At 33.2% G+C, this 20,963-nt stretch overlaps 4 non-coding genes across 4 annotated transcripts; 2 read left to right on the top strand and 2 right to left on the bottom strand.

Annotated features, from left to right (window-relative positions):
• Positions 1-8,441: 8,441 nt before the first annotated feature.
• On the bottom strand, positions 8,442-8,514 carry TRNAK-UUU (transfer RNA lysine (anticodon UUU)). The gene has a single exon. It is a non-coding gene; the product is annotated as a tRNA-Lys (tRNA).
• A 100-nt stretch (positions 8,515-8,614) lies between these two features.
• Positions 8,615-8,688, top strand: TRNAR-UCG (transfer RNA arginine (anticodon UCG)). The gene has a single exon. It is a non-coding gene; the product is annotated as a tRNA-Arg (tRNA).
• Positions 8,689-19,059: 10,371 nt separating this feature from the next.
• TRNAK-UUU (transfer RNA lysine (anticodon UUU)) lies at positions 19,060-19,132 on the bottom strand. Its single transcript has one exon. It is a non-coding gene; the product is annotated as a tRNA-Lys (tRNA).
• A 144-nt stretch (positions 19,133-19,276) lies between these two features.
• On the top strand, positions 19,277-19,350 carry TRNAR-UCG (transfer RNA arginine (anticodon UCG)). The gene has a single exon. It is a non-coding gene; the product is annotated as a tRNA-Arg (tRNA).
• The last annotated feature ends 1,613 nt before the right edge of the window (positions 19,351-20,963 follow it).

The following is a 20,963-nucleotide window of genomic DNA, read 5'->3' as shown; positions in this document are numbered from 1 at the left end:
TAAATTTGGTGAGGGAAAGGTAGAGATTGTGGGCACTAGGAGAAAATGAAATATGGGAAATGAAGAAATATCAGTACTATGCTGTAAAATCATAGTCGAATTGAGATTGCTCAAACTTTCTCATGATTTAGAGCTTAACATCCTGATTATTCAACTCCGTATTTTTTGTGCTTAGGTGGATTAAGATTGACGGGTTAAACTGAAGGCATCAAAATAAGAAAAACCGTATGAATATGAGAAGAAAAGATTTTTAATTCTCTTGAAATAGCATGTAGGTGAACATGGACTGAAATTTATCTTTATAGTCTTTGAGGCATAAATAAATAAATAGGCATAGCACAAAATGCTATTGACTTTAGTTGCAGTGATGTGTCACAGAAAGCTACAGACATGTATTAGTGGACAACAAAAAAAATCATATCCAAATATAAGTTGTCATGAGAACCGTCAAAGGTTAAGAACAATTTTCTAGTATAAAGTTACTTTGAGCATGTAAAAAATGTATAAAAATAAATAATACTACATATGAAAAGGTAACAACTTTTCTCACTTTACTGCTTGCAGGAATCTTTGTTAAAAAAATTACATATATAATATGATTTTAAAAACAATTTACAACTGATATTTGGTACAAAACTGATAACTGGTTGTGGTGTTCTAAGAACTAGTTTTCAAAACTAGTATAAAGTGGCAGTTTGGAAAGTGTGGTGTGTAATACCATGCGGGTTCTGAATGCAACTGAATAGTGCAAAAGATTTGGATTTACAAAAACTAAGCATAATATCAAAAGTTTGTTGTGAAAGACAATTAACTAGTTATTTACAAAACAAAAATAATCTAATTTGGGATACATGGTCTAACAACTATGTAATATCTTATCTTTTATTTGGAAAAGAACATTGAAATTATGCTAATGCTCTTGATTGAATGAAATCATTCAATTGGTGAAAATCCTAGCAAAAGGTAAAAGATAAATAAGAAAATGTTTCTTATCTAAACCAATTAACTTGGCAAAGAAAGCAACATGACATGAAATGAACTAGAGTACACTACAAGATGAGCTATCTGAAGCCTACAGTTGTCTTCAAGCATCTTTAAATGTTGAAGAGTTTCACATTAATATTAAACTATCTTTGAGAGAGCAAACCATTGTGTATTGTTATTGTCTTCAAACAACTTTAAATGTTGAAGAGCTTCACATTAATATTGAACTATCTTTGAGGGAGAAAACTATTATGTACTGTTATTGATACCTCAGAAGTGTCACATCACCTATCAAATTAGCATGGAAAGCTACATCTCTCTAACTTATCAACACTGGTAGAAGCAAAGATATGACCTTAAGGTAATTTCAAAAGACATAGAGAAATTTACTACTATTCAGATATCACTTTAAAAACTGTATCTATTTCTTTATTAAAATTAAAAGAATTACACTACACTTGTTCAACAATCTCTCTCTCTTACAGAATACAAGAACTCTAGGATTTACAAATGAATAAACTCCATCTCAGTGAATTATTACCTAGGCTAGATGAAAAAAAAACAAAGCCTAATATTTTGGTCATATATGTTTGAAGAACAAATAAAAAGAAACAACTTTAAGAAATAGTTACTTACCTTGAGCAGTAAGCATGTGAAATTTGTAAGACTGTGTTGTGCAAAGGATACCCTGCCAAACAAAAACACATTTATATTGTCAATTCATATCACAATATTATCCTTTACAAAGAAGAAAAGCTGAGTTTGGGAATCCATTTTTCTCTATTGGGTGTTTCTTACCTAACCCACTTGTCTAATAATAAAGAAAAAAAAATAACACAACTTCAAGGAAAGTGAACCCCAGTTTCCCTATATTCTGCTAAAATTTATATGCCCCCGAATCCATTCAAAAAGCGTTGCATAATAAAACTATTAAAATACTGAATATCCCTATCAAACTCCATGAATGGTAAAGCCAGATGTATGCTCACTCAAGTTTTAGCCAACTGGAAAAAGGAAAAAGGAAAAAGAGGAAGGTTCAGGAATCCACTTTACTCCATTGTGATTTTTTTATCATACCCACTTGCAAAATAATTACACAACTTCAATCTCAATGAGCCCTAGTGTCCTTGTATTCTGCTTAAATTTATAAATTTATAATCCTATGATTCCGTTCAACAAGGATAGCTATTATCCCTATCAAATTCACACGGGTTTCATTTAAAGAATACTTCATTCAATATTCGATACAAGACCTCAAATTCAATTAGAAATGCAAAATGTCAGTACAAAATGAATTTGAAAAATAAACACGGAATGCATAGGATAGGCCTAGTGCACCAGTAGGCAATGTAAGAAGGCTACAGGCCATGCTGATACTGTAATACTATTATGCAAACGGAAAAAATGGAGCATGCCCAGGTTTTGTAACTGCCATGAAATGCAATGGTTGTAATATACACACAAATTTTGTCTTGAGTTATTTGTTGCAACTGCACAAACAACCTTGAAGGTGAAACCCCTACCAGTTGCAGGGAAATAAGAATGGAATTGGTATTATGCAGATTTCTATCTACATTTGCAAAAAAGAGTCCTGAGCTTTAACCTATAAGTGCACACCAATGGAAGGGTCAAATTGAATAGGATTATAGAATTTTCCCTACAAATATTTGATAGGTGAATGGCTGACTTGGTGGGATGATGGTTTGCCCCTCGAAATTGTTTGTTGGGATCAAAGAGTAGTTAATGGGTAACAAGACCAGCCTGTAGTGGTGTGCAGACTAAAAAAATTCCTCTTTATCGCGGCTTTCAAAATTCATAAAGATCCCTAATGCAAGTGGACAACAAAACTGTCCAATCTGATATTGATTTGCTAGATAAAAAAATTCATATGCATTACAGAAACACCTCAAATTCCTGCCATTGTTGTGGCGAATTTTGTGGACAACGGAATATAAAAAAAAAAACATTTCCGCTCTTCTGCTTCGTTTCAAGTGAGAAATCTATGATTTTGTAAGGAGAATTTTTCTCAACACAAGAACGACATTGAGGACAAAGTGTCTGTGCAGAAGGATATCAGTAGCCTTAGCCTATGCATTGGCCATAGAGCCAAAAGTCTTGAAAATGAAAATGAAACTAAATGAAAATTCTTCAAATTAAGTCACAGTAAACAAAGCTCCTGCAAAAAAGTCTGGATACTGTTCTTTAAAACCCCTGTCAGTGAACAAATAAATGAATGAAAGTCTCAGGCAATAATCAGCGATTCTGGAAAATACCCACATTAGTAATAACAATGAAGTTGAGCAATAAAAAAAATAGGGGTTTTAATTAAAAAACAAATAATGAAATTTTTTACTAACAAAAACAGAGAAACAATGGTAGTGTTCTGCAACTAAGAATTGCTGACAAATCATACCTGTATTTATGCAGTATTCTTAGGAAACTTTTCGCAAACAAAATGGTCTGCTTCCTTAAGTCTTTCACCCTGCCAAATGAGAATGCAACAAAATTGTAGAAGCAATGAACACAGTGTAGTTTTTTTAATGAATGACACACAGATTAAAACTGCCACGAATGCCAACTGGAGTCATTAAAAAACCTGTACAAATGCCTGTTTCAAGTTACAAAATCATTAATGAAATTGTACAGAGCACTTGCGGTAAGCACAGTGCCAACTAATTTCTATATTTTTTGTTATTGAAAATTTATTTAAGCCCCCAGGAAAATTCTATCAGCCAATAATGTTTTTAGGAAAAAATTAAAATAATTTGAAAAATAAAAAAAATGAAAAGAATCATACTTAAAACTTTAGAATTAAATATTTTTGATTTCATTTGACAAACTAATTGAGTTACATGAAAACATTAGTTCCCTGCTTAAGGCAGGGACTAATAATAGATTAAACCCCCTTCAAAATGGAAATACATTATATAATGGTATATTTGTTTGAAGATGACACTTTTTAATACATAGGTCACATGAATCATAAAACTCTAAAGTACATTCATATGTTGTACCACATGAAACTCACTTAGACTAGACATATTAATTAATATTCTTGAACCTTTTCCTAATCTCTTATGAAGAATGGAAAGCAAAATGGAGTGCTAGATTCTTGAGTTGTGATTAAAAAAGAGAAAAAAACCAACGTAAATGTTCATATTCAACTATCTCACATCCAAAACTTTAGAGCTATGTTAGGAGGTGTCCTAAGATAAGGTTTTGTTTCCTCAATTGATGAACCACCTATAAATAGCCTTCATATATTATCATATCCATGGGTTCGTATAATACTTTGATCAATCACCCATAACTCAAACAAAGTGAACTCCCCAAGTTCCACTTTGTACAACACAATTAGAATCTTCTGGTAAGTGATAATAATATACCTTGTGGTATAGAGTTCATACAATTTTTGGTACATTTCATTGTTATTGATTATGTTTTTATATGAAATTTGTCTCTACTTCAATTGATCTAGATGATAAATTAGCTTAGATCATTTATGAAGTCTTATCTTTTTTCACATAGTTTCTATACTTGACTAAGTTCTAGGTATGATATGATGAAGTGTTTGTAAAATTGTTGATGATATTTCTAAGATGATGTCAAGAATAAATTGTTTGACCAAAGAATCTATTTAACATTCTATAATCAAGATAATTTTATAAGTCTTAGAAAGTACATCCTTTTGTTACTAAAATATTATTAAATTGAAAAGAAAAAAAAAAACTTTTCCTTTCAAAAAACTTAAAATTGTTTTTATAAGTTAAAAGACAATTATAGTCATGAATTATAAAGTTAGTAGATAGATTTATTAATAATACATTTTCTCAAATGTTGAGTGGTCAATCAATAAGGTTCTTGCACCATAATCTTCACATTAATCTAGTCTAGTAAAAAAGACATTTGCACAATAAATAAGACCATGTTTATGTACAAGTTCAGAGACAAGTCTATGTGTTCTTTTGAGTTTATCAAGCGATTGATATTTTTTAAAAAGAAACTATGCCCCTAAGATAACTTTAAACTTAACACCCAAAAAATTAAGCTACGAAGTATGCAATTAATTAATCTATATGAATCTCTTTACAAACACAACTATTCTTAGAAAATAAATTCCATGATAGTAAGGGGGGACATCTCTGAAGGCTGACTTGGAAATTTATTTTATTTATTTATTTTCCCGCTCTTAGACTTTTGATGTGACAAAAATATTGTTACATTTAGCACATGTGCTGGTATGTTCTTATGTATTATTAGGATTTTTCCAATAGGGTCAGGGTTTGAGCATTGGGGTTATACTATCCACCATTTTAAAGAAAAAAGAAGGAAGAGAGACTTTGAAATTTTGAAGGTCAAAAGAGAGGAATGAGGGAGTAGAAGGAGATTAGTGATGGGGGGTTGGGCTTTCCTTGTAATATTTTTCGAGTTGAAAAGGTTAAGGGGAAAGTTTAGTCCTTGACCCTCGAAAGGCCAAAGGAAGGTGGTGACAAAAATCAGAGATCAAGCTTCAAGGGTTCAGTTCAATTCTATCCAAATGAGAAGGGTTAAGATGAATCCCCGACTCCTGATGTCCAAAAGGAAAGCAAGAGGGAAATTGGGCGGTTAGGCATCGAGGTTGAAGGTTAGCTTTATGGTTCAAACCTTATTGTTTGGGTTGACCATGTCTCTCCTCTTTTTCTCTTGTTGTAGCAACAAATGCAATTGATAATGAGACAAAAAATTGTTAATACTAGAAACTACTTGTTTTATATATCAATGTATGTTGTTGGCTAGTGAAATAACTACAAAGATGCTTTGTGGTCATAAACATAGAAAAGGATTTATTTTTCAATGGCCAACAAAATGTCAATACATATGAATTATCCATTGAGGACCCAGATTATCTAGAGAAGAAATAGAGAAGAAATGAATGAGATACAAAATTATAACCTTTTTGTTTTCCACTCAGCTTTAAAACATAATAGAATGTTCTTAAACAAGATAAGGTATGTTGGTTCCCAAATCAACAGATCCACTAAATCCTAAAGAGTAGCTACTTTCTTATGCTCAGACTGAGAGGTGGATTTGGCCAATGAACAAGACTTCAACCAAAAGGTTGAAAATTCTCCTACTCTTTAGGCTTTGCAAGACCTAGGGGGGTGACCCTTTGCAATATTTTGAGGTTTTGCACAAATATTCATAAATATTCCTATAATGCAGATTTCTCTCAATGAATAAATTAATCAAGGTGTCTGTATTTAACCTTGAATTGGCTAGATCCTTAGTTATTTAACCCTATTTAGCACAATTGAGAGTAAAGTCTATTATATTACTCCTCCTATGACATAAATTTAAAGAAAATTTTGAATAATGAATTGTTTCTAAGAATGCATTAATTTTGAATGATAGATTAGTGCCTAATTATGGGCCATAGAGTCAAATGCAAAACTATAAAGGAGATCATAACATCAAACAGATTCCAACCAGTGGATTCAAAATATGTTAATTCCTTACACTAACAGACCCACTCTTGTTGTCATAAAGTTATATTTACAGATCCACCTTGTACACTTAGAATCACAGTTGTTTGATCAAAGTAATTTAACTCAACAACACAATGAACAAACAACACAATATCAGGGAAGCTGAGATGACAAATTCAAATATATCCTATATATTGAATTCATATTCATCAAAATCATACAAATATGGAGACAACTTGATGACAATAATATTCTTATTGCACAAACTGGTTGACATTTGCTCATGAAATAGACATTACAATTTACATCTTCTATCTATGATTCAGACAACATTTTTCTATTTACTTGCTCAATACAAAAGTTCAAAACTCTTAAGCAATGATCTTGAATTCCCTTTTATATGAATGAAGGGAGCTAAACAAGTTTCAGATCATTTGCAAAAGATATCGAGCAGTAAGTAATTGACTGACATGCTATAAGACAAAAAACTTTAAGCTGCCGACAAAATCAGATATTCCTTCATTCTCTACAAGTGGTAGTTGTTATAGATGATTTGAAGCCTTCTCTTCATATGAGCGCCCACTTATCAATTTGATAACTCTATAGATGAATTAATACCACCATGACAAATAGCAGCCTACTACGGGCCTCTAGAAGGAATGCTTTTAATGCTCAAATCCTTTCAACAGTCTCCATACTTTTTTGACTTTAGATGACTAGATGGTCCATCTTCGCAGTGGCAGTCAACATCACGTCCACTATGCACATTCATGTCCATGTGGCAACACTGCTTCAATGTTCCCGGGCCCACCTTATTGCCTTGGACCTCTTCCGTAGCTCCGCAAGTATATTTTGCTTTACATTCTGCCACCTATGGACTTGCAGAGTAGCCAACACTACTTATTCACTACTTACCAATTATCACCCACAACTTTGCAGGTCCCAAAATTAACTGCAAATACCACTTGTGGACTTGCAGAGTAATATGTGCATTAAGCTTTGCACTTCGTAGATGGATATTAATATGCCAAAACTCACTTGCGGGGCAAGGCTCACTTGAGTCATCCAATTTTGCACATATCAAAATGTTGTAAGTTGTTAAGGGGTGACGGGGTCATTAGCTAGGTAAATATATAAACACATCGACATTTTGACATTAGGTTTATGTAAACATCGAAGCCGGTAAATGCTCAAGATCCTAACGCAAAGGGGTCGGTTGCTAGATGGCGAAACATACTCAAAGTTATAACTAAGAGCCCCCACCACCAGTCCAACAGGTCAATGCATTATTATAACGAAAGGGTAACAAGTCAAGAGTAAAATAATCCTTTTGATATTTAGGCAAAATTTCAAAACCCTAACTCATACACAAGGGGAACTTAAGAGCACAACAACTGGCACAATTTGGTAGTCTTAATAGAGTATTTATGTGGACTCCAAATTTTGGTAAAGAATTGTATTGTGATTGATTTTGGTAAAGAATTTATGTGTTATTGATTGTTATTTGGACATAATTTCACAATTATAGAATTTCTAATTCATATTTCTATTAGTTTTGATAATTACTTTATTTTATGATAAATTTAAGAAAATCACACATACTCAAAAGATGTGTGAAGTGTTACGAAATAGAAGAATTTAAATATCTAAACAATCCAACATACATAGAGTGTTTTTCTTTTATATTTTAATATAAGTTGACCTAAAACATATACAACTATAACACATACAATAAAACAACAACTAATATAATTTATTTTCTTTGTAAATTTTATGAACCATTTTGTTACTCGTATTGACCAGCAGAAGAAAACTTCTTTTGTACTTACATTAACCACGGATAAACCTAGGTGGAGTGACTCTATTCAAAGGAGTTTCCAACGTCAAGCTGTGAACAGTACTCAAAACTAATAATTGATATGACCAGCAGAAGAAAATTTTCCAAAAAAAAGCGTTTTTATCTCTGGGTGTTATCATCGACAATTTTTTGAGCGCCGTCTGTGGGAATCGAACCCACGACCACGTGGTTAAAAGCCACGCGCTCTACCAGCTGAGCTAAGACGGCCTTTTATCAAATTTTCATATATTAAACTTAATATTTTATAAAAATATTACGACGGTTTAGATCCAATCTTTGTAAAGTTTAGCTAATAATTAACTAATTAGGCCGCATAGCGCAGTGGATTAGCGCGTTTAACTTCGGATCAAAAGGTTGTGGGTTTGACTCCCACTGTGGTCGGTAATTGCTAAAATTAAATCTTCAAATTCTTGTACGAAGAAGCTTTTTGTGACGGTGACAGGGAACAAGGATACGTTTTTAATTAGTAAAGAAAGATTGATTGCTATATGTTTTTAATTAGTAATTAGTAAAGAAAGATTGATTGCTATATCTATATGTAGAGATGAATCTTATTTTAAAGAAAGGAATCTTGTTGAAAGTTAGATAACCTTCAAGGCTTTTGTAAGAGCTTTACAAATTTGGAAGATTCCACAAGTTAATCTGTTGAAGAAGGTAGGGGAAAGGACCCAGTAGTTGAGCACGTACCAATTATTGTGAGGGTTGTTGATACCTTTTGTTCCAAAAATTGTACAAATAAAAACTATTCTTTGAAAAAAAAAAATATCAGTTTTTGTGTCTTTATATATTAATAATTGCAATACATCAAATCAGTTTGAATTATTATGGCATGTATCATTGATTTATTAAATTTCATTCAACTATTAAACAAAAAACATTCAATACATGTTTCATATTAAATAAATTAAAACAACATCCCTACAACTTAGCACACTTTTGATGTGATATAAAATACAGTTGTAAAATGATTATATTAAGATTTGTACAATTTTATAAAACAAATATAAAATATTATATTACAATTTGTACAATTTTACATGATAAAGTGTCAAATCACTGATATATGGTTGACAAACTTGTGAGTCAAAACAATCCCATCACTCATTCACAATTGTTCAACTTCTCATCATCTAATAGCCAGCTTCTGGATATAAATGTTCAAATTCTAGTTTGCAACCACCAAATCTGGTACCTGAAACATTAAATAGAGCAATTGTGAGGCTCTCCATTCGATTGAAAACAAACAATTAATGCAAAAAAAATAAAAAATTTACCTCCCATAAATCCACCTCATGTACTCTTATCCAATAGAAATGCAGAAATCCATACCCATGGATCAAGCAAGATCATAAAATGGCCATAGATCAAGCAAGATCAAAAAATAGCCATAGATCAAACAAATCAAATAAGATTTTAAAAAAGGAGGGAAAAAAGTCATATTAATGTAGCATACGATGAAGGAGAGTTTTTACAATTACATTCTCCCCGCACTGTTGTAAAACCTTCACATTCCTCCTTTGTTCAATAAATAATCAAGATTTCTTGCATACATTACTTCTTGCTGCAGACTGACTCTGTGCACATAATATCTGATTGTGTGTTGTCATACATTTCAGGTATTTTGTTTTCATTATTGTTTAGTTTAGTTGACTGTGTTGTCATAAATTGCAGGTATTTTGTTTGTTTATATAATTTCTGACTGTGTGTTGTCATAAAATCCAGGTATTTTGTTTTCACTACTGTTTGGTTGGCACTGTGCTAGCATAAATTCTAGGTACACTCACATTCCTGCATACATTACTTCTTGTTGCAGACTAACTCTGTGCACATAATATATGATCGTGTGTTGTCATACATTTCATGTATTTTGTTTTCACTATTGTTTAGTTTAATTGTCTATGCTGTCATAAATTGAAGGTATTTTGTTTGTGTGCACATAATATATGATCGTGTGCCAACATAAATTGAAGGTTTTCACTAACTGTTTAGTTTAGTTGTCTATCATTTCATGTAGTTTAGTTGTCTATCATTTCATGTATTTTGTTTTCACTACTGTTTAGTTTAGTTCTCTGTGTTGTCATAAATTGAAGGTATTTTGTTTGTTTATGTAATTTTTTACTTTGTGTTGTCATAAAATCCAGGTACTTTGTTTTCACTACTGTATTGTGTTTTCATTTTCACTATTGTTTAGTCTATGTTGTCATAAATTGAAGGTATTTTGTTTGTTTATATAATTTTTGACTGTGTAAATTTCAGGTATTTTGTTTTCACTACTGTTTGGCTGGCACTATGCTAACATAAATTCTAGGTAATTTGTTTTCATTACTGTTCAATTGACTTGTTTTTACTACTGTTTATATATATATATATATATATATATATATATATATATATATATATATATATATATATATATATATATATATATATATATATATATATATATATAATTAATCTTCATATATCTATTTCATTACTGTTCAGTTGACTTGTTCTTACTACTATTTAGTTTCACTGTATACATATATATTATTACTATTGTTCTTACTACTGTTTAGTTTCACAGTATACATATATACATACAAATGTGTATGTACTTAATGTTTGATGTTATTTACTCTCAAAACCATCCATTCTAGTAAAAGTTCAAATTCCTACCAAAGACAATATTGCTCCAGAAGCTTATATTCCATAGTTCACTTGTTATATATATCTGCATACATACATATATCTGCATATATTCCATAGTTTACCTATATATATATATATATATATATATATATATATTGTTTGATGTTATTTACTCCCAAAACCATCCATTCCAGTAAAAGTTCAAATTGCTGTCAAAGACAATATTGCTCCAGAAGCTTATATTCCATAGTTCACCTAATGTACATATATATATACACAGTATTTTTAGTTACAAAATATATATATCTGCATGCATACATACATATATCTGCACACACACACACACACACACACACATATTTGCATATATGTGTGTGTGTGTGTGTGTGTGTGTGTGTGTGTGTAATATTTGATGTTATTGTTGTTCAGGCACTATGACAACAGGTAAGGCAACAACAACAGGAAAGGCAAAAGGAAAGACGACAAGAAAGAGAAGAAGCAAAAGAACAACCCAAATGTTGAGAAACCGTTACCCACATGGTGTTAAATTCCATTTGGTGAAGGATAAAGATGGCGACACTACAATTAATCCACCTCAGGATGACATAACTTGTAATACTGCAGATGAAAATGTAGAAAGAACAAACACTCCTTTACAATCTTCTCAACATCATGGAGATAAAAAATCCAGTTATAACGGTCAGTGGACAAAAGAAGACATGGAATGTGCTATGAAAGATGTTGAAGAAATTCATATTCCATCAGAGTAGCTACGAAAAAGTGGGGAATTCCTGTGAGCACTTTAACATATTGGCTTTCAGGGCTGACAACAACAAAAAGAAGAGGTCCACCAATGATCATTTCGTTGGAAGAAGAGCTAGAAATTGTTGACTGGTGCAAAGATATGGCGCAACTTGGTCACGGATTAGAGATCATTTAGCTAAAGTCACATGTAGCTCATATATGTGAAACAAGGCCAAATCCATTCAAGAATGGTTTCTCAGGCAGATCATGGTGGACAGGTTTCCGCAAATGCCATCCAGATTTGACAATAAGGACTACAGAGGGTCTGGACAGGGATAGAGCAGTAATGCTACGACCAAGTATTGTGACATATTTTTATGACAACCTGGAGAAATTGTACAATGCTTCTGAATACGGACCAACAAAAATATGGAATTGTGATGAAACAGGTGTGCAAGCAGGCAGGAACTGCGGGATCTGAGTAATTGCAAAGTTGGGTAGTAGAAGTGTCCCACACATTTTATCAAAGAGTAGAGAGTGGATAACAATTTTATGTTGTGTTAATGCAGCAGGTCATAGCATTCCAGGATTTTATCTTTTCAAGGCCAAAAGACAGCTTAAAAACTACATTGCCAACTGTGAACCGGGAGCATGTATGGCTGCACAACCACATGCTTGGATGACAAAAGAATTATTTTTAAATTGGCTATATCACTTTGCCAGATCTATTCCAGGTGGAGTTTCACCCACAAATAGACATCTCCTTATATTTGACGGTCATCGAAGCCATGTTGCTTTGACTACAATCCATGAAGCAAAATCTCTTGGTATTGATTTTCTAACATTGCCTGCCCACACCAGCCACAAATTGCAACCTCTAGATGTGAGTGTGTTCTCTCCATTCAAGGCACATTTCAAATCTGAAAGGTCAAAATGGATGGCCAAACATCCACACATATAAATAAGGAGAATTGAATTGGCAAAACTTGCAAGTAAATCATTCAAACTTGCCCTGACATCTGAAAACATCATAGCTGGTTTTCGAAGGACCAGAATATGGCCATTAAATAAAGATGCTCTTTGTAATGACATGAGACCAAGTGATGCATTCAATTTACAAGATGATAATGATGCTGCATGCATTACTAGCATCTTAAGATTAGCTGGCTATGGAGAGGCACAAGTGGAAGAGTGTTTGGAACAATGTGTGAAACAAATGAAAGAATTGGAAGCACAACAAACAGAAGAACCAACTGAAAGCACATGCTCACCAAGTCATATCAGCCAAACACAATATGAAAATGGCATACATGAAGACTTCAGTTTACCATCATAGTTTGAACAGCCTAATTGGATTAAAGAAGGAGCAAAACATTTAGGAATACAGATTGACATGGAAAATGAAGAAGTTTCTTTATCCATGCCTTCACCTCCAATGCTTAGCTTTGAGGTCATTCATTATTATGCTAATACAATGGATTGGGAGAATTCAAATTTAGAAACTAATGAAGTTGTAGAGGATGAGCAGGATGGACACAATCAAGGTTCTTTGAAGACAACTGCAACATTTGAGATAGAAGATGAAGCTGAAGAAATGTTATGCAGTTAAGGCTCTTTAAATTTTTTTCTGAAGTTACCCATTGAAAGGGTGAGAAATAGGTCTAGTCTTCTTTCTAACAATAATGCACTTAAATTGGGTAGTAAATCTCAAATCCTTACTTCTGATGAATACATAATTCGAGAACAGAAAAAAGATGCAAGAAAAGTTGAAATTGAAGAGTTGAAAGTAAGGAAGAAAAAACAAAAAGAGGCAAGGAAACTTGAACAAATTGCAAGGAGAAAGAGGAAAGATGAGGAAAAGATTGAAAGACAAATAATAAAGTAGAGGAATGAAGAAGAAAGGGCACAACAACAAAAGGAGAGGGAGTTGAAAAAGAAACAAAAGTAGATGTGCAAGCAAAAGAAACCAGCAAAAGAGCAAGTGAACGAGGATGTTGCAATTATTGTAGGGGAGAGGAGTACTCCATCAACACCATTGCCTCAGCATCATCAAATTTTACAAGACATGTACAATATCTTAACACCTGCATATGCTGCTCTTAGTAACCTCCAAGCTGGTTACCATAACAATTTAGAACATACTGCAATCAGGGCAGGGCACAACAATACTCCATCAACTCCCCTACCTGACCATCATTAGATTTTGAGAGATATGTACAATATTCTAACCCCAGCGTATGCTACCCTTAACAACATCCATGTTCCAACTAGTCATAGCCCCCCTCACTCTCCTATCAAACAATTCCAATTTGGTGGACTGCTAGATGAAAATATGTTTAGTAGTATAACTCCTATTACACCACAGGTTGATGCAGCTATTGCAGAAAAAACAATGACAAGGAGTCCTATGGAGGAGCCAGATGCAACTGTTGTAGAAAAAATGATTACAAGAAGGCCTGTGGAGGAGCCAGAACCCTTCCCTAGCTTTATGGTGAACCGATGAAACTAATCAATGCTGCATGCTTGAATTCAGAATCTTGGATTGCATTGCAAATCTTGTTTTGTAGGTTGGCCATTTTGCGGTGCATATAAGCTGGGGAGATTTTGCAATATCTTTATGTCAATATAGTGAATGTGGTGCTACTTTATAATATCTATTGATGTGGAGTAATTTTGTAATTTCTATCTATATATCAATAGAATGAATCTATGTAGGAGTCAAAGTAGACATTGTGTAGTGTGTAGGCTGGCCATTTTGCAGTGCATATAAGCTGGGGACATTTTGCAATATCTGGTGCCATTTTGTAATATCAATTGATATGGGGCCATTTTGTAATATCTATCTACCTATATATCAATACAATGAATTGGTGCAACATTTTGTAATATCTGCATATCAGTGCAATGAGTGCATTGCTATTATGGATACTAAAACTACAACTAATGTTATGTCAAGTATTTGCATTACGTATGTATGAGTGTATGTATGTATATATGTATGTGTATGTGTATGTTTATGGATACTAACAATGCAACAAATATTATGGAAAGTATTTACATTACGTATGTATGAGTGTATGCATGTACATATGTATGGATGTGTATACATACACATACGCATGCACATGCACATACCCCCTACAAATCATAGTGAATTAGCACACCCAATCTTTTGTTACCTTTGACCTAATAGTTGAACATATTGTCACCTAAAAAATTCACCCCCTAACACATATGAAAACCATTAACATTATATGATTGTACATTATGTTATTAATAATTAAATAAAATTAAATCATATCCATTTTTTACTCATCGAATAGTCAAACAATTTCTATTAAATAAGTGAATGAATAAAAACTAAAAACTAAATAAAACTAACCTATTACCTACTCAACCCTAATCTTTTCTATCCTCCACAGCCTTCCCCAAATGTTGCCGCCATTGTCTGCGTTTCAAGAGCATGCATCCTCTGCCACCACAGGAGCTACTTTGTCATTTTGTCACCATGAATAGAGACATGGCAACCAGAGCAACCAGGGTAGGGCATTCAGATAGATATATACATACATGTATATATATACATTTATATATACATACATACATATGCGTACATAAATATATATATATATATATATATATATATATATATATATATATATATATATATATATACACACACACACACACACACACACACACACACACACACACACACACACACACACACACACACACACATATATCTAACATCATATCAGCGAGTTGCTACAAATCTGAACAACCCACTGCAATAAAATGCAACCCTTCAGAAAAAGTAAATCTTTTTTACAAATTTGTAACCCTAGCCAAAGATTTTTGGCAAGTAAATAGCAAGAAGAATGCATAGAAGGAGACAAAAATAAACATCAAGAAATTTGTAACCCTAGCCAAAGCTTTTTGCCAGGTAAATAGCCTTATGCAGAGGAAAATGACAGGTAAAGATGAAAAAGATTGCACAAATGTTCGAATTCAAACATGGGTCATTGTCCCGTAAGACCTGTAAAGACCTTACCTGCTCGAAAGGGTTGCAAACCATTTCATTTCTTGTGTCAACAGACACAATTGCAAACTATAGGGATCCATACAACCATACGAGCCATACCACCGTATGAGCCATGCCACCGACATTGTATGTGGAACACTGAGGAGAGAGCTGCAAAATGTAAAATGCAGTCAAAATTAAAAAACAAAGAAGGATATCATGTAAAATACAGTCAAAATGACATACGGTTGTAAAATACTATACCACGTCTTTCCTAGGCCACGTCTCTGAATGCCTTGTCGTGGTCGCTCTGGTTGCCACGTCTATGGATGCCCTGGCCTGGTCGCTCTGGTTGCCACGTCTCTGTTCATGGTAGCTCTTGTGGCGACAGAAGATGCATGCTCTTGAAACGCAAACAATGGCGGCAACGTTTGGGGAAGGCTGTGGAGGATAGAAAAGATTAGGGTTGAGTAGGGTATTAGGTTAGTTTTATTTAGTTTTTAGTTTGTATTCATTCACTTATTTAATAGAAATTGTTTGACTATTCGATGAGTAAAAAATGGATATGATTTAATTTTATTTAATTATTAATAACACAATGTACAACCATATAATGTTAATTGTTTTCATATGTGTTAGGGGGTGAATTTTTTAGGTGACAATATGTTCAACTATTAGGTCAAAGGTAACTAAAGACGGGGTGTGCTAATTCACTATGATTGGTAGGGGGTTCAAAAATGGTCATTTTGAACACTTTTTATAAATGCGTTTAAAAAACCTATCAAAAATGATGATGACGACCCGAAACCTTAGTTATAAGTAGTTAACTCATCATAGAAGGTGCTATAAAAAATTTAGATGTTTTCGACATTGTTATGTCGACTTTTGAAAAGTGCGAAGTTAGGGTGCACGACTACTGGTGCTCTTCCCCTAAATACTTCAACACATTTTGAAGACTTTCCCCAAATTTGAAGAAGTGAGTCCCCCAAATTTAGGGATGTGACATGATTAGAGGAATTAGGCTAGTTAATGAGGGACTAGAGGGGTTATAGAAGAATATTAGCATGCTAATGGAAAATGTAGAAGAATGCAAGTGGAGGGAAATAGACATTTTTAGATTAAATAAAAGATTTTTAGCCAAAAGAGGTGTAACTTGCATTTGTAGGATTTTACAAGTGGGGGGACTATTCCCAAATAAATAATGATTTATTTAAATGCAAAGGGATTTTAATCAAATGCGAATTCAATTAAAAGTGAAAAATAGGGTTTTAATTAAATAAATAAGATTTATTCAATTAAATGGTTAAAGGGTACTTAATCAAACCTTAGTTTAATTAATATGTTAGGCTAGAAGAAAATGATTTTAATCAAATCTTTAATTTGATTAATAGGTTGATTGGAAGAATAGGGATATTAATTAAACCTTAGTCTAATTAATAGGCGAATAAATGACGATTAAATGAAAATTCATTTAATTAGTTGTGCAAGTTTTAGGTGTCTACAATATCCAAAGGACCCAAGCTTTTCATTCTCTCTAATATAATATGGAACAAATCAAATGCAACAAGTGTGAAATAGAGGTGAATTCCTTAAATGAATGTGATCTATATCACTCTACCATTTTTGAAAATGAAGTGCCTATAAAAAGGCACAAGGATAATCTCAACAAAGTAACAAGACATTGCATTAGACTAGGGTTCCCATACCTCCACAAATAGCCCAATTTTTTTTCCTAGAGTTGTATCTAAATGGATAAGGAAAAATTATTCATGATTTTTTTTTTCTATGTTGATGTTGTTTAAATAATGTTAATTGCTGGTTGGGTGGATACCCATTATGGTTTCAAATTTCATGAATAGACTTAGATAGTGAATAATGAGAGAACTAACTATCACAATTTTTGTTTATGATAGGTGAGATTATAATAAATAGTAGAAGTTAAATTAAATAGAGCACAAATAGAATGACATTTTTATATGAAGTCCTTAGTTGACTTATTATGAAAATTATAATTATTTTAATAATGAGGAGGATATTGAAGAATCTTATATTACTTTTTATTATTTCAAATGTAACTATAGTCCCTCTTGTTTTTTATTATATAAGAAACGAGAGGGCCTTGATCCAAAAAAATCTAGCAAGAAAACATCAAAACTAAAAGCTAAAGGTCATATAAGCCCTAACCAAGATGAAAAATGAAACGTGGTATAGGGCTAACACCTAAATCTAAAGAGAAGGCATGAAAACTTGATACTAAAACTATATCTTAATAGTATTAGAGGGCACATAGGCCATATAATAAAAAACTAGGTATGTAGGTCTGAATAGTAGATAGACAAAACAAGAAAACATAAAACGACAAAAAAGTAGCATAACCCATCATTCCAAAGAACCTTTTATAAGGTTCCAATTCTCTATGAGAGTATCAAAAGAGTCCATCCACTCTTCCCTACACTTCTTGTTTGTTTTTCTACTTATTAATCTATGATTGTCTAGACACTATACTCATCACTTCTTTTTTTGCATTATACCATTAGTCATTGAGATTATGTTGTAGGGGGCTTTCTCCATCATGTAAAATTTGTCAACAAATTTAACTAATTCTATCTTGTACTCTAGAGTAGATATACAGACATGGTGGTCAACATCTTGAACTTTAAGCTCATCTCGGTTATCCTTGTTAGTCTCGAGTTAGTTCCCTATTCCCATCAAATCCTCCTTCTTGGAATCTACTTCCTCCTCACCGGTTTCAACCTCAAACTCTTCCTCAACATTCACCAACTCATTATCAATGTTAGAATCTTCAGCATAATCCCTTACAACCTCCTCTTCTCTTTGGCCATTGTCCCCAATACTCTCCTCTATAGTGTGGGGGTTAAACTCATCATCTACAAAATCCACCACCTCCTCGTCATAAATAGGTTATTTTCCTTTTGACTCAAGACACTTACCCTTGAAAGCGATCTTAGCCAATTGTGCATACCACCTACCACTAGATTGTAAGAGGTAGAACCCCAGACATTTTTCATTTTTCCCCTCGATATGATCAATCTCAACATCATCAACAGTGTGAATTGTTTTCTCCATAGCAACTTGACCCATTTTAAGTCCAATTTCTTCTTTTTGGAGGAGACAAGAAAAGGAGAGGAAGGCTTTCTTTTCTCCAAGGTGATTGTCAACAAATCCTTCTCAATGGTCAGTTAAGATATGTGGTTTTGTATATCTGTATCTTTATTATTTGATTGTTATATGAACATAATTTCACAATTATAGAATTTGTAATTGATGTTTCTGTTAACTGTGTTTTAAACAGTTATATAGCTTTGTTGAAGCATCGTGCAGAGTCTAATCTCCGCCGTCTGTGGGAATCGAACCCACGACCACGTGGTTAAAAGCCACGCGCTCTACCAGCTGAGCTAAGACGGCAATGTGTGAAAAGCTAGTATATTAAGTATAATTATTTATAAAAATATTATTACAGTTGTGATAGCTACCTGTCTATGACAGCGATAGTGGTTACATTCCATCTAATAAAACTGCTTTCAAAAACATGAATTCGGTCGTCAGTTAGGTCGCATAGCGCAGTGGATTAGCGCGTTTGACTTCGGATCAAAAGGTCGTGGGTTCGACTCCCACTGTGGTCGATCATTGCTAAAATTAAATATTCAAAATCCTGTACGTAGAAGTTGTTTGTGATGGTGAGAGGGAAGGAGGATACGTTTTTAATTTAGTAAAGAAAGATTGATTGCTATATGTAGAGATGAATCTTATTTTAATAGCCAATTGTAGGTCTTGGATCACATAAAAAATTTAAAAATTGATGTATAATTAACAACATATTTTGTCGATCGATCGTTGGAAATCTTTGCATCACACCCAAAACGCAACCTTGAAAATCTTGATCATCTTTCTCAATATCTTACTCAATGAGTTATTTGATCATGGCAACGTATTTGTCAGTTATTTGATCATGAGATCATATAAAGTGCATTAAATCTCAACCATTTTCAATGCTGCCCGAGATGTTTTCATTAATACATTACCTGCTGCCCAAAATTACATAAACAAATCACGCACACTTTCATTCCATCAGCATTTGAAAGCAAACTAACAGCTCTGACAAGATTTGCGATTATCTCTCATGGGCAGAATTGCATTGATCCAAGGTCTTGGAGGAAATCTGCTTAATTTTTAAGGTAATTTACATCAATCTCTTTATCCAGCCCCAAAAAAACTAAAATCTGTTCATTGCAGTTTTCGCAATTTCTTTGAAGTAACTTGTGAAAAAAATCTAGTCCTCAAAATCATTATTTCTTTAACTAACACTAAAAATATTGTTTGTGTACAATTATATTTTATATACATTCATTTTCCTTTACACACTCAATTAAATAATCTTAAAAGTTGATTTATACTCTTCTCATGCACTTGTTTAATTTAATTAAGGGTAGGCTATGTTTGTTTGCAATTATATGAGTTGTAATAGTCCACTCTACAGGTATACGTATATTAGTTTTCTTTTTTGTTCTGAAAGAATTTATATTTTTGTTGCACAAAACGTATAATGGAAAACAATGCCATGTAGCATGGTGGAAAAAGTTTCGTGTTGCGTGTTGATCTTTCAGAAGCGAAAATGTGGAGGTTTTAGCGTTTGGCATTTATCTTTTCACTGTTTGAGGTATGCAACATGGGTGAAAACACAGGGTATTTTCAATAGCGCCCATTTTTTTGGCATAGCAGGCTATTTGTTGAGCTCAACTGCTGGAGTTGAGAGCTCTGATTATAAGCTTCCATAAACAGTTTAATGTGAGAAAAAAAAATGTATCTTGATGATACCTGTTACAGATTTGGAGGGTCTGGTTTTGTTAATGGCAGGAGGGTAAAGATCTTGTGATGGCTGGCATACTACCGGGGGTTGAGTTTGCACACAGAAGAAAGTTTTCTCTCCAGCTTAGGTGACTTTTGTTGGGAAATCTGCTAGAGGTGAGAAAAACACTTTTTCTACTCCACTTGCTTTATTTTTGCTTGTATAAATTCTTTAAGTTGACTTGCCTTTCCAGCATTGAGGTGATCAAGGTGAGGAGTCATTAGAGGATAAAGGCCTCTCTGTCTAGCTATGGGAGATAAATTAAAATCTCTTGAGGAAGTAAATTCCCTTAAGAATTTTCCTAGATACTTCTATGAAACAAATATGGCCTGTAAGAAAATGGAGTGGTCTCCCACAAGCAGGAGAGAGAAGATTCAGGAGGCTTGTTAT

Source organism: Cryptomeria japonica, chromosome 1 (genome assembly GCF_030272615.1).
Source record: "Cryptomeria japonica chromosome 1, Sugi_1.0, whole genome shotgun sequence".
Classification (NCBI taxonomy): Eukaryota; Viridiplantae; Streptophyta; class Pinopsida; order Cupressales; family Cupressaceae; genus Cryptomeria; species Cryptomeria japonica.
Note: the sequence above shows the minus strand (reverse complement) of the source record. Positions and strands in the feature narration are given on the sequence as shown.